We start from the raw sequence: 15,093 nt of genomic DNA on the forward strand, positions 1-15,093 counted from the left end.
GGTCGATTATGGTGACAAAGGCGCAAACCAAAATCGCTCCGAAAATAAAGCGCAGGGTTCTCTGGACGCAGAGTTCTCCAAAAAAAGTGATTTGAATCGTCATGGGTAATGTGCCGTCCATGTGCTGGAGGAAAAAATGAGGCTCCACACCAGTCAGACAGCTGCACCTCACATGAGATCTGGTTTGGGGCTCCGGACATGAGACCCCTTAAAGATTGGCAGATATGGTCGGAGGGTACAGTAAGATGTATTCCTTTGGAAGGTACTTTTCATGTCTGGAGGTACGAGACCCCAGAATAAAAATACCTTGGAAGTAGTTCAGCTGTGGCTTCAGAAATCTGTAATGTTGAGTGAGTTGATGGATGTGTAGTACACATTTATGTGATTAAAAATACACAGGCCTGTTTCTGAACTTTGTGTGGCTGGTCCATGCAAAGATTTCGAAATGCTCTCGTGCTTTTCAGATTGTATTCTTTTTCTATCGCTAAAAGAGTGAAGGCAGCATTCCATCTGGTCATTTTTCGTTTTTGGGAACTATGAAATATCTCCCCCACATTTGTATCTAAATGTTTGTCTTTGTCTCATTGTTTGTATGTGGTAAGAAGATGTTTGAACCTCCCGTGACAGCCCTCTTGCGTGTCGCGGCTGTTGTATTTTAGAAAAAAAAAACGTGAAAGTAAGATTTACAGAGGGTTTAGTTATCATCGGTTTTGTGGAATGTCAGTGACAATTTACCAATATACATGAATATTGTATTCTTTACCATTCTTTGAAGGATAGAGTAATAACTTTTGTTTAGAAGTATCTTTTCAGGTCCAAAGAGTTTCTGGAAGTGTGTGTACAGGTGTATAAGAAGGTAAAAGTATCATAGGATATTTCACTGTTTTATTCTGCACCATTCTAAACCCTACATGTCTTCCTCCAGTTTGTAATGAGGAGGAAAGAAAAGGGGGGATGAGAGTGGTGAGAATGACACATTTTCAAACCAACAATACTAACCTTTGTAATTCTTTTTTGTTTTCTTTTTTTTTTTTTGCCACCTCAGAAAGTTCCTAGAGAGACTAATTCAGCTTACTTGTGTCTCTTCTCATCTCTTCATCACTGTGGCATACATTTCGTTTTCAACAGAGGGAAACAACAGGGGTTTACAAGGAAATGATATTATAAAAACTAACACCGCCTAACAAGGCTCGACCCTTAGTTCCCCTTCCTCTTTTGCTCTCTAAAATGTTATCTTTATTTATAAATCTCTCTGTTTTACATATCTGTATAAAAAAACATATATATATATATATAAACCCCCCCTCCCTCCCTCCCTTCTCCCTCCCCCCCTTCTCCCTCCCCAACCCTTGTGCAATGCCTATGATCTACTTGGTAGCTCGTTTAAATCCTAATTTTTTCTGCATAACTCCATGTTTTTTAAACTCCTTCCTACATTTCCATTTGTCTACTTCTATCTTTTCCTCTTTGTTATAAAAAAACTGCTCTATGGTGTAGGTCTCCTCCACGCGGCATTTATCCAGTCCCACATCTCGGGGCTTTCTTTTCCCCACCAATTTTTAGGGATTAATCTTTTTGCTGCGTTTAGTAAGTGCGGAACTAGGGATGTTCTATATTGTTTTACATTCCCTTCTATGCCGTGGAAGAGAACCACCCATGGATCTTCTTTCACCTCTATTTTTGTAATCTACTTAATCAAGACCAAGATTTTTTTCCAAAATTTTTTGATTATCAGGGCAATTCCACCATAAGTGAGCCATAGTACCCACCCCTCCACAGCCTCGCCAACAGTCTGCCGCTTTCCCATGTTGGAATTTACTTATCCTATCTGGCGTTGCATACCACCTTGCCATACATTTATAATTCATCTCGGCCATTTTTATATCTGCCGCTGAGCTATGGGCCAAGATTAAAGTGGTGTTCCGGCCGAAATGATACTTTTTAAATAAAAATCCCCCTATAATACACAAGCTTAATGTATTCTAGTAAAGTTAGTCTGTAAACGAAGGTCTGTTTTGTTAGTTTATAGCAGTAGTTTGTTATTTTATAAACTTACAGCAGGCCGTGGCCATCTTAAGTGTGGGCATCTGAAGCCAGACTGTATTTCTTCCTGGATCTCATCCTTGCAGATCTCGCACATCCTCAGTGCAGCACAAGCAGTGTAATAGGTTTCAGGTCAGGTTTCCATAGCAACGGCAGTGTCAGAGGAAGTTGCCGCCCCTTCCCAGAAGGCATTGCAAACAGGAAATGATGCGATGGGCCGCGGCCAGGGAGGAGGAAGTAAAAAATGAATACAGCAGATATACAGGAGGTGCTGAGAAAAAAAAATAAAAAAATATCCAATTCTTTTACAGTGCACAGTTTAGTGAGGGATGCTGAAGAGTTGTAAAAGTGGGTGGAACTTCACTTTAACATTTTTCTAATCGTGCTTATGTTTTTTTGTGTTCCCAATTCCTTTTCCCATTTTTTGATGAATGAGGGTACCTCTGCTTCTTCTTCTTTCAATAGTAATTTATATAGCTTAGATATAGTATTTTTTGTTTTTTCCGAAATACATAATTTTTCTAAAGCTGTCAAATTTTCTCCTGATCTTATCGGTTGAGGTAGATTTTTCACGAAGCGGTCTAATTGCATGTACCTCCATTCATCTATTACCCATGTGTCAGTGTTTTGTTTCAACTCTATAATTGTGACAATTTTCCCTTTTTTAAGTATTTCTCTAAGTTGTACTTTATCTTTTTTTATCCAATTCCCACCTATATTTATTTTCCCTGGTGCAAAATATTCATTCTCCTTTAATTCTATCAGGGGAGAATTATAAACCTTATCTAATTGCTTATATACTACATCCCATATCTTTAAAACTATTTTTGTCAAACAGTGCGTATTCTCATCTACCATTCTGTGGTTCGGAGGATTCCAAATAATAGATCCTAAACGTGTTTTACTATAAAATTTTTCTATATTCACCCATCTTTTTTCTTGGTTATCCCTAGCCCATTCTATTGCTCTTGATAAAATTATTGCTTTATAATATTTTAGGATATCCGGGACCGCGAGACCCCCTTTATCTTTATCTTGTTTTAAGGTCTTTAAAGATATTCTTGATCTTTTATTTTTCCATATTATGTTAGATATTATTGATTTCAACTTTCTAATGTATTCCTGTGGCAGTTTAATAGGTAACATTTGGAATTTGTACGTGATCTTTGGGATCATTTTTATGGCGTTGATACGCCCCACCCATGAAAGAGGTTTTGTCTGGAGCTTTTTCCCTTCCCTCTTTATTTCATCCAAGAGAGGGATATAGTTTCTCCTGTATATCTTTTCCGGAGACTTCGCGAGCCTTATTCCCAAGTATTTGATCTCTTTTTTCCAGCGGAATTGGAAACCTCTCTTCAGTTTTTCCTCCTCTACTTTACTCACATTTATCTTCAAAATTTCCGATTTCCCCATATTAATCTTAAAATTTGTTATTTCGCCATATTGTTTTAATATTTTAACCAATCTTGGCATTGTATTTCCGGGGTTACTTATATAAAAGAGCACGTCGTCCGCGAATGCGGCCAATTTGTGCTCTTCTTCTCCCACCTTAAATCCCTCGATGTCAGGGTTATTTCTAATTGTTGCAAGGAGAGGTTCTAGGGCCAACACGAAGAGAAGGGGGGACAGGGGGCATCCCTGTCTTGTCCCCCTCTTCATCTCGAAGGGTGATGACAGGGTTCCGTTGATCTAACCTTTGTAATTGTAACCAAGTTTGTGCCAAGACTGTCTTTCTTTGATAGAATTTGAATCAGCAAGCAGCAGTCTGGTGAAAGAGGCTCCCATCCCAGATGCTAAGAACGTTTGTGTCACTGGTTCCAGGTATTACACCCCAGATGGTAAGCCACGCATAGCTTATGCAGTGACCACAGTCCCGATGTCTGGGTTATTGTCATATGAGGTTTTTTTGAAGGTTAACCAAAAACAGAGTTGTACTTTCCTCATTAGCTGTCACCTACATTCTCAGCTGATGGGGTGGGTGCAATCACTGTAACATGAATTTCAAAAAGTCCACCACAGGGTTCACGAGTCCATCCTGGACCCTGACACAATAACCAGTTTACATTCTTTCCAACCAGGTGACTGGGACATTATAAAGAAGCTTGAGGGATGAGACCACGCCAGCCACTGCAAGAAGCGGATCAACCACAAAAGAGAAAAGGAGTATCTTCGTTAATTTATATTTTTTGTTTAATAAATTTTGGCAAGGGTAACGATGAAAAGCATCCCAACTAACTAAGAAAGAGAACAGGACACATGGTCGGGTCTACTAGTGCCCCAGCGATGACGGCAGTACATGCTATATGTGACGTTCATATTGGTGTGAGGAGTTTTGACAGACTAGTAAAATCCAGACAGACACCTGTCAAAAGAACAAAACATTTCTAGAGGGTAAAATTAATTATAATTTTAACAATAGCTCTGGTTCTTGCCAGCTTTGGTATCGGGATAACGAGGTAGCCCACAAGTGTGCTTCAACTGAAGTTTGGTATTAATGCGGATCTACAGCTTATAAGGTATTTCCCCCTAATGCAAGAGGTTCATGTGTGCTGGCGAAACTCGTCCAAGCATCTTATGCCATGGCCAATCGTGAGGATCTGATGGTGCGAGAGAAGGTAAGAATGGCAGGGACAGCTGGAAGGGAAATGCTTGTATACGGTGGGGGCTTGAGCTTATGAAACGCTTGAACAATTTCTCATCCATTGAGGATGGGATGTTTTCATGTAACTGTTGAAGCTAAAAGGAAGTTCCCACAGTCCAAGGGGGTTTCTGGGAATTCATAAGTAAAGATTGTTATATCTGGATCGGGGATAGTAGTGACAAAGTTCAGGCCCATATGATTAAGGTTTAGATCCCTACAAGGCAAATCCAGAGCCATAGATAGTGAAGGAAGGGAATCCTTTTTAAGGGTTTGGGAATCGTTGGAGATTTAATTTTTATCTTGCAGTGGATCATAGTGAAAGAAGTAGGGGTATATATACTCATGTTGTTTTTGTTTCTATTCCTTCTATATGTCATGATGAGGTGCTCCTGTTGCCTGATTGGACGAGTGACCAGAGCCTGAGCAGATGACCACATCTTCCCTGATGAGATGCCCCGAAGCCCGACCCACGTACAACATACAAGAACATATTTGGGGGGCACACCATACAATGCATTTAAATTCACGATGGTGCTGCTGTAAGACCTATAAACAGTACAAAATATTTTACAGCACGCACATTCAAGAATGACATTCCCTGCAGGGCTAGTTAAAAACACCTGAACATATTAAAAAAATACGGGGGTTTGGTCACACTATATGGTTATATAGTGCTAAGCCCACTTACTGCGACAAAGTACCCCGAATTAGTGGGTCCTACACTAGTAATAGAATGGAAGATCCTTTGCCTCAACCATGGGAGCTGAACTCCTCTATGTGGGAGAACTGAAAGGGATACATCCTATACACTGGTGGACACTAAATAGGAGGTAATGAGGAGGGGGAGGGGTGCTCCAGCCCAAAAACCTGGTCAGGGCCTATTACAACATACAAGAACATATTTGGGGGGCACACCATACAATCCATTTAAATTCAAGATGGTGCTGCTGTAAGACCTATAAACAGTACAAAATATTTTATAGCGCACACATACAAGAATGACATTTCCTGCAGGGCTAGTTAAAAACACCTGAACATATTCAAAAAATACGGGGGTTTGGTCACACTATATGGTCATATAGTGCTAAGCCCACTTAATGTTGGGTGGAGCCTGAGCAGATGACCACATCTTCCCTGATGAGATGCCCCGAAGCCCGACCCACGTACAAGACATAGAGGATCCCAGACCGACCGGCGACTACTACAGCTCACCACGTCATCTCCAACAGAGTCTACATGTCAAGCCGTGTTTTACTTTTTATGGACTAAGAAGAAGATCAGGATTCATTGAGGGACACATGGGATCATATGACAAGAGGAGGGACTGTTGTGGAAAATTTCATATTAATGTATTGTCATAAGAGTCTCCCAGTGTCTGTCCTCTTGCAGCCCGCTCTAATAGCTGACTGGGGTAGACTGACGCTGGTTGAGATCCGTTTGGTAGTGAAAAGCTCTTTGGGGATGTAGAGAAATGTTTGCGGAGTGGGGACATGTCCGCTAGCTAAGGGCCCCTGTGCGATGCACAGAACGATCGTCTGGTGGGGATGTGTTCGCTCTGCAAAGACATTATCGGTTTAACGAGTGTGCTCTCATGTTGCCCCTGTGTGCCTGATCAACACATTTGTGGCCCAATGAGTGTACACCTGCCGATAATCTCTCGTCCACAAAGACAGTAGAATAATCCAGGTATACATTGTTCTCTGGAACAATGTATAATAAGGATTTCTATCAACGGAAATACGGGAGTCTTTTGGGTTGTTCTGGTTGGAGACAGAGTTAATGTTTGAAAGCCATGTGGCTTCTAAAAACATGCAATGCACCCTGTCTCTGCTCAGACACACCCATAAGACTCCTGTAGTCATTGTTCATTGGTTGTTGCATTTTCCTTTGTTAAATCCTTATATGGTCATTCACATCCTGTGAGGTCACAAGCTTTGTAAGAGGTGTTTGGTTGTTGGAAGCCCAACCCTCGAGCTTTGGGACTTCCTGTTATGCTAATAAAGAGTCAGCACACGGCTGAGCAGGCAGTGTGATCTTGGAACTGGAAGCGTAAGGTTGTGTCTATTTTTGAGCATGGAGCACACACCAGAGGAGGGGCTACATCAGAAGGAAAGACATATGATCAAAAGGTGAGATGCTTTTATATCATTAGACGAAATTGTTATTATGATTAGAAACAGGAGATTTGGCTGTGTGCTCTGCGTACAACCAAATCTCCATAACAGAGTGGTAGGAGAATGTTGGGTGGAGCATTAGGAGAATGTTGGGAGGAGTATTAGCAGAATTCTGGGTGGAGCATTAGGAGAATGCTGGGTGGAGCAATAGGAGAATGTTGGGAGGAGCATTAGGAGAATGTTGTGTGGAGTGGGAGGAGAATGTAGGGTGGAGTGGGAGGAGAATGTAGGGTGGAGTGAGAGGCGTATGTTGGTTGGAGCGTTAGGAGAATACTGGGTAGAGTGGTAGGAAAATTCTGATGGGAGTGGTAGGAGAAAGTTTGCTGGAGTGGGAGGAGAATGCTGGGTGGAGCATTAGGAGAATGTTGGGTTGAGTGGTAGGACAATGCTGGGTGGAGTGAGAAGAGAATGCTGGGTGGAGTGGGAAGAGAATGCTGGGTGGAGTAGGAGGAAATTGCTGGGTGGAATGGTAAGAGAATGCTGGGTGGAGAATTAGGAGAATGCTGGGTGGAGTGAGAAGGAAATGTTGGGTGGGGTATTAGGTGAATGTTGGATGGACTGGGAGGAGAATGCTGGGTGGAGTGGCAGGAGAATGTTGGGTGGAGCATTAGGAGAATGTTGAGTAGAGCGGTAGGAGAATGCTGGGTGGAGGGGAGGAGAATGCTTGGTGGAAGGGGAGAAGAATGTTGGGTGGAGCATTAGGAGAATGTTGAGTAGAGCGGTAGGAGAATGCTGGGTGGAGGGGAGGAGAATGCTTGGTGGAAGGGGAGAAGAATGTTGGGTGGAGCATTAGGAGAATGTTGAGTAGAGCGGTAGGAGAATGCTGGGTGGAGGGGAGGAGAATGCTTGGTGGAAGGGGAGAAGAATGTTGGGTGGAGCATTAGGAGAATGTTGGGAGGAGCAATAGGAGAATGTTGGGTGGAGTGGGAGGAGAATATAGGGTGGAGTGGGAGGAGAATGTTGGTTGAAGTGTTAGGAGAATGCTGGGTGGAGTGGGAGGAGAATTATGAATGGAGCATTAGGGGAATGTTGTGTGGCCCATTAGGAGAATAATGGGTAGAGTGGGAGGAAAATGCTGGGAGGACAATGCTGGGTGGAGGGGGAGAAGAATGTTGACTGGAGCATTAAGAGAATGTGGGGTTGAGCGGTAGAAGAATGTTGGGTGGAACATTAGGTGAATGCTGGGTGGAGGGGGAGGACAATGCTGGGGGATGGGGAAGGAGAATGTTCAGTGGGGAGTTAGGAGAATGTTGGGTTGAGCTTTAGGTGAATGTTGGGTGAAGCATTAATATAATATTGGGTGGAGTGGGAGGAGAATGTTGGATGGAGCGTCACGAGAATGCTGGGTGGAGCATTAGGAGAATGCTGGGTGGAGCAATAAGAGAATGTTGGGAGGAGCATTAAGAGAATGCTGGGTGGAGCTTTAGGAGAATGTTGTGTGGAGTTGCAGGAGAATGTAGGGTGGAGTGGGAGGAGAATGTAGGGTGGAGTGGGAGGAGAATGTTGGTTGAAGCGTTAGGAGAATGCTGGGTAGAGTGGTAGGAAAATTCTGATGGGAGTGGTAGGAGAAAGTTTGCTGGAGTGGGAGGAGAATGCTGGGTGGAGCATTAGGAGAATGTTGGGTTGAGTGGTAGGACAATGCTGGGTGGAGTGGGAAGAGAATGCTGGGTGGAGTGGAAGGAAATTGCTGGGTGGAATGGTAAGAGAATGCTGGGTGGAGTGGAAGGAAATTGCTGGGTGGAATGGTAAGAGAATGCTGGGTGGAGAATTAGGAGAATGCTGGGTGGAATGGGAAGAAAATATTGGGTGGGTTATTAGGCGAATGTTGGATGGAGGGGAGGAGAATGCTTGGTGGAGTGGCAGGAGAATGTTGGGTGGAGCATTAGGAGAATGTTGAGTGGAGCGGTAGGAGAATGCTGGATGGAGGGGAGGAGAATGCTGGGTAGAGGGGGAGAAGAATGTTGGGTGGAGCATTAGGAGAATGTTGGGTGGAGTGGGAGGAGAATGTTGGTTAAAGTGTTAGGAGAATGCTGGGTGGAGTGGGAGGAGAATTATGAGTGGAGCATTAGGTGAATGTTGTGTGGCGCATTAGGAGAATAATGGGTAGAGTGGGAGGAAAATGCTGGGAGGACAATGCTGGGTGGAGGGGGAGAAGAATGTTGACTGGAGCATTAAGAGAATGTGGGGTTGAGCGGTAGAAAAATGTTGGGTGGAGTGGGAGGAGAATGTTGGGTGGAACATTAGGTGAATGCTGGGTGGAGGGGGAGGACGATGCTAGGGGATGGGGAAGGCGAATGTTCGGTGGGGAGATAGGAGAATGTTGGGTTGAGCTTTAGGTGAATGTTGGGTGGAGCATTAATATAATGTTGGGTGGAGTGGGAGGAGAATGTTGGATGGAGCGTCAGGAGAATGCTGGGTGGAGCATTAGGAGAATGCTGGGTGGAGTGGGAGGAGAATGTTTGGTGGAGAATTAGGATAATGTTCGGTGGAGCTTTAATAGAATGTTGGATGGAGCTCAAGGAGAATGTTGAGTGGAGCATTAGGAGAATGTTGGGTAGAGCATTAGGAGAATGCTGGGTGGAGTGGGAGGAGAATGTTTAGTGGAGCATTAGGATAATGTTCGGTGGAGCTTTAATATAATGTTGGATTGAGCTCTAGGAGAATGTTGGGTGGAGCATTAAGAGAATGTTGGGTGGAGCATTAGGAGAAAGTTGGGTGAAGCATTAGGAGAATGCTGACTGGAGTGGGAGGAGAATGCTGGGTGGAGCATTAGGAGAATGTTGGGTGAAGCATTTGGAGAATGTTGGGTAGAGTGTGAGGAGAATGTTGGGTGGAGCATTAGGCGAATGTTGAGTGGAGCATTAGGAGAATATTGGGTCAAGCTTAAGGAGAATGTTGGGTGGAGTGTTAGGAGAATGCTGGGTGGGGTGGGAGGAGAATGTTTAGTGGAGCATTAGGTGAATGTTTGGTGGAGCTTTCATAGAATGTTGGATGGAGCTCTAGGAGAATGTTGGGTTGAGCTCTAGGAGAATGTTGGATGGAGCATTAGGAGAATGCTGACTGGAGGGGGAGGAGAATGCTGGGTTAAGCATTAGAAGAATGTTGGGTGGCGTATTAGTAGAATGTTGGGTGGGGCATTAGGAGAATGTTAGGTGGAGTGGGAGGCAAATGCTGGGTTTAGCATTAGGAGAACGCTGGGTGGAGTGGGAGGAGACTGTTGTGTTGAGCATTAGGCAAATGTTTGGTGGAGCATTAGGAGAATGCTATGTGGAGTGGGAGGAGAATGCTGTGTGGAGTGGGAGGAGAATGCTGGGTGGAGTGGTAGGAGAATGTTGGGTGGAGTATTAGGAGAATGTTGGGTGGAGTGAGAGGAGAATTAAGGGTTGAGTGGGAAAAGAATGTTGGTTGGAGCGTTAGGAGAATGCTCGGTGGAGTGGTAGGAAAATTCTGACGGGAGTGGTATTAGAATGTTGGCTGGAGCATTAGAAGAATACTGGGTGGAGGGGAGGAGAATGCTGGGTGGAGTGGTAGGAGAAAGTTGGGTGGAGTATTAGGAGAATGTTGAGTGAAACTTTAGGAGAATGCTGGGTGAAGTGGGAGGAGAATGTTGGGTGGAGCATTAGGAGAATGTTGGGAGTAGCATTAGGAGGATGCTGGGTGGAGTGGGAGGAGAATGTAGGGTCAAGTGGGAGGAGAATGTTGGATGGAGCGTTAGGAGAATGCTGGGTGGAGTGGGAGGAGAATGTTGGATGGAGCATTAGGAAAACGTTGAGTGGAGCTTTAGGAGAATGCTGGGTGGAGTGGGAGGAGAATGCTGGGTTAGGTGGGAGGAGAATGCTGGAGGGAGTGGTAGGAGAATGTTAGGTGGAGCATTAGGAGAATGTTGAGTGTAGCTGTAGGAGAATGCTGGGTGGAGGGGAGGAGAATGCTTGGTGGAGGGGGAAAAGAATGTTGGTTGGAGCGTTAGGAGAATGCTCGGTGGAGTGGTAGGAAAATTCTGACGGGAGTGGTATTAGAATGTTGGCTGGAGCATTAGGAGAATGCTGGGTGGAGGGGGAGAAGAATGTTGACTGGAGCATTAAGAGAATGTGGGGTTGAGCGGTAGAAGAATGTTGGGTGGAGTGGGAGGAGAATGTTGGGTGGAACATTAGGTGAATGCTGGGTTGAGGGGGAGGACAATGCTGGGGGATGGGGAAGGAGAATGTTCGGTGGGGAGTTAGGAGAATGTTGGGTTGAGCTTTAGGTGAATGTTGGGTGGAGCATTAATATAATGTTGGGTGGAGTGGGAGGAGAATGTTGGATGGAGCGTCAGGAGAATGTTGAGTGGAGCATTAGGAGAATGTTGGGTAGAGCATTAGGAGAATGCTGGGTGGAGTGGGAGGAGAATGTTGGGTAGAGCATTAGAAGAATGTTCGGTGGAGCTTTAATAGAATGTTGGATTGAGCTCTAGGAGAATGTTGGGTGGAGCATTAAGAGAATGTTGGGTGGAGCATTAGGAGAAAGTTGGGTGAAGCATTAGGAGAATGCTGACTGGAGTGGGAGGAGAATGCTGGGTGGAGCATTAGAATGTTGGCTGGTACATTAGGAGAATGTTGTGTGGAGCATTTGGAGAATGTTGGGTAGAGTGTGAGGAGAATGTTGGGTGGAGCATTAGGCGAATGTTGAGTGGAGCATTAGGAGAATATTGGGTCAAGCTTAAGGAGAATGTTGGGTGGAGTGTTAGGAGAATGCTGGGTGGGGTGGGAGGAGAATGTTTAGTGGAGCATTAGGTGAATGTTTGGTGGAGCTTTAATATAATGTTGGATTGAGCTCTAGGAGAATGTTGGGTGGAGCATTAAGAGAATGTTGGGTGGAGCATTAGGAGAAAGTTGGGTGAAGCATTAGGAGAATGCTGACTGGAGTGGGAGGAGAATGCTGGGTGGAGCATTAGGAGAATGTTGGGTGAAGCATTTGGAGAATGTTGGGTAGAGTATGAGGAGAATGTTGGGTGGAGCATTAGGCGAATGTTGAGTGGAGCATTAGGAGAATATTGGGTCAAGCTTAAGGAGAATGTTGGGTGGAGTGTTAGGAGAATGCTGGGTGGGGTGGGAGGAGAATGTTTAGTGGAGCATTAGGTGAATGTTTGGTGGAGCTTTCATAGAATGTTGGATGGAGCTCTAGGAGAATGTTGGGTTGAGCTCTAGGAGAATGTTGGGTGGAGCATTAGGAGAATGCTGACTGGAGGGGGAGGAGAATGCTGGGTTAAGCATTAGAAGAATGTTGGGTGGCGTATTAGTAGAATGTTGGGTGGGGCATTAGGAGAATGTTAGGTGGAGTGGGAGGCAAATGCTGGGTTTAGCATTAGGAGAACGCTGGGTGGAGTGGGAGGAGAATGTTGGGTGGAGGGGGAGAAGAATGTTGTGTTGAGCATTAGGCAAATTTTTGGTGGAGCATTAGGAGAATGCTGTGTGGAGTGGGAGGAGAATGCTGTGTGGAGTGGGAGGAGAATGCTGGGTGGAGTGGTAGGAGAATGTTGGGTGGAGTATTAGGAGAATGTTGAGTGGAGTGGTAGGAGAATGCTGGGTGGAGTGGGAGGAGAATGCTGGGTGGAGGGGGAGAAGAAAGTTGGGTGGAGCATTAGGAGAATGTTGGGAGGAGCATTAGGAGAATGCTGGTTGGAGCATTAGGAGAATTCTTGGTGGAGCAATAGGTGCATGATGGGTTGAACATTAGGAGAATGTTGGGTGGAGTGAGAGGAGAATGTTGGGTGGAGCATTAGGATAATGTTGGGAGGAGCATTAGGAGAATGCTGGGTGGAGTGGTAGGAGAATTCTGGGTGGAGTGGTAGGAGAATTCTGGGTGGAGGGGGAGAAGAATGTTGGGTGGAGCATTTGGAGAATGCTAAGTGGAGTGGGAGGAGAATGCTGGGTGGAGTGGTAGGAGAATGTTGGGTGGAGTATTAGGAGAATGTTGAGTGAAGTGGTAGGAGAATGCTGGGTGGAGGGAGAGAAGAATGTTGGGTGGAGCATTAGGAGAATATTGTCAGGAGCATTAGGAGAATACTGGGTGGAGTAGGAGGAGAATTCTGGGTGGAGTGGTAGGAGAATGTTGGGTGGAATATTAGGAGAATGTTGAGTGAAGTGGTAGGAGAATGCTGGGTGGAGGGGGAGAAGAATGTTGGGTGGAGCATTAAGAGAATGTTGGGAGGAGTATTAGGGGAATGCTGGGTGGAGCATTAGGAGAATACTGGGTGGAGCAATAGGAGAATGTTGGGAGGAGCATTAGGAGAATGCTGGGTGGAGCTTTAGGAGTATGCTGGATGGAGTGGTAGGAAAATTCTGATGGGAGTGGTAGGAGAAAGTTGGCTGGAGTGGGAGGAGAATGTTGGCTGGAGTTGGAGGAGAATGCTGGGTGGAGCATTAGGAGAATGTTGGGTTGAGTGGGAGGAGAATGCTGGGTGGAGTGGGAGGAAATTGCTGGGTGGAATGATAAGAGAATGCTGGGTGGAGAATTAGGAGAATGCTGGGTGGAGTGGGAGGAAAATGTTGGGAGGGGTATTAGGCGAATGTTGGATGGAGTGGGAGGAGAATGCTGGGTGGAGTGGGAGGAGAATGCTGGGGGGAGTGGTAGGAGAATGTTAGGTGGAGCATTAGGAGAATGTTGAGTGGAGCGGTAGGAGAATGCTGGGTGGAGGGGAGGAGAATGCTTGGTGTAGGGGGAGAAGAATGTTGGGTGGAACATTAGGAGAATGTTGGGAGGAGCATTAGGAGAATGCTGGGTGGAGCATTAGGAGAATGTTGAGGGAGCATTAGGAGACTGTTGGGTGGAGTGGAAGGAGAATGTTGGTTGAAGCGTTAGGAGAATGCTGGGTGGAGTGGGAGGAGAATTTTGAGTGGAGCATTAGGCGAATGTTGTGTGGAGCATTAGGAGAATAATGGGTAGAGTGGGAGGAAAATGCTGGGAGGAGAATGCTGGGTGGAGGGGATGAAGAATGTTGAGTGGAGTATTAAGAGAATGTGGGGTGGAGTGGCAGGAGAATGTTGGGTGGAGTGGTAGGAGAATGCTGGAAGGTGTAAGAGGAGAATATTGGTTGGAGCATTAGGAGAATGCTGGGTGGAGTGGGAAGAAAATTCTGGGTGGAGTGGTAGTAGAATGTTGGCTGGAGTGAGAGTAAAATGTTGGCTGGAGTAGGAGGAAAATGCTGGGTTGAGTGGGAGGAGAATGTTGGGTGGAGCATTAGAATGCTGGGTTGAGTGGGAGGAGAATGTTGGGTGGAGTGGGAGGAAAATGTTGGGTAGAGAGGTAGGAGAATGTTGGGTGGAGAGGTAGGAAAATGTTGGGTGGAGAGGTAGGAGAATGATGGGTGGAGTGATAGGAGAATGTTGGGTGGAGAGGTAGGAGAATGTTGGGTGGAGTGGGGGAGAATGTTGGGTGGAGAGGTAGGAGAATGGTGGGTGGAGTGGGAGGAGAATGTTGGGTGGAGTGGTAGGAGAATTCTGAATGGAGTGGAATGAGAATGCTGGATTGAGTGGGAGGTGGGAGGATTATGCTGGATGGAGTGGGAGGAGAATGTTGGGTGGAGTGGTAGGAGAATGTTGGGTGGAGTGGTAGGAGAATGTTGGGTGGAGTGGTAGGAGAATGTTGGGTGGAGTGGTAGGAGAATGTTGGGTGGAGTGGTAGGAGAATGTTGGGTGGAGTGGTAGGAGAATGTTGGGTGGAGAGGTAGGAGAATGCTGGGTGGAGTGGTAGGAGAATGTTGGGTGGAGAGGTAGGAGAATGCTGGGTGGAGCGGGAGGAGAATGCTGGATGGAGTAGGGGGTGGGAGGAGAATGATAGTAGGATGGATGGACAGAGGTTGGTAAAAGGAAGGAGAGCCTTGGGAGAAGGTTGATGTATTTTCAATGTTGCTATTTAAGCCAATTGAAAAGAGTCTTCCCCCACCCAGGACATTTTGGATGTTTTGTTTCCATTGGTATGTGCCCCCCATGCCAGTACTGAACTTTCCACGCTCATTTTTAATTATGGCTTGCCTACAGTATTTGGCTTGTAGACGTCCAGAAAAAAACAGCTGGTTTTGCCTCCAGTAGACTTCAATGGGGTTTGGTGCTAAGGTTGAGGTTTGTGAGTTTTCTGCCGAGTTTACTGAACTTAGCTCACACTAAACCCAGCCACGTTCACTGATCCTGAGCCGTATGGCAGGGGTGCCTGGAGTGAAGAATAGCCAATGTGTGATAGAATACGTTGCCATGACAGATT

Source organism: Aquarana catesbeiana, linkage group LG03 (genome assembly GCF_042186555.1).
Source record: "Aquarana catesbeiana isolate 2022-GZ linkage group LG03, ASM4218655v1, whole genome shotgun sequence".
Lineage (NCBI taxonomy): Eukaryota > Metazoa > Chordata > Amphibia > Anura > Ranidae > Aquarana > Aquarana catesbeiana.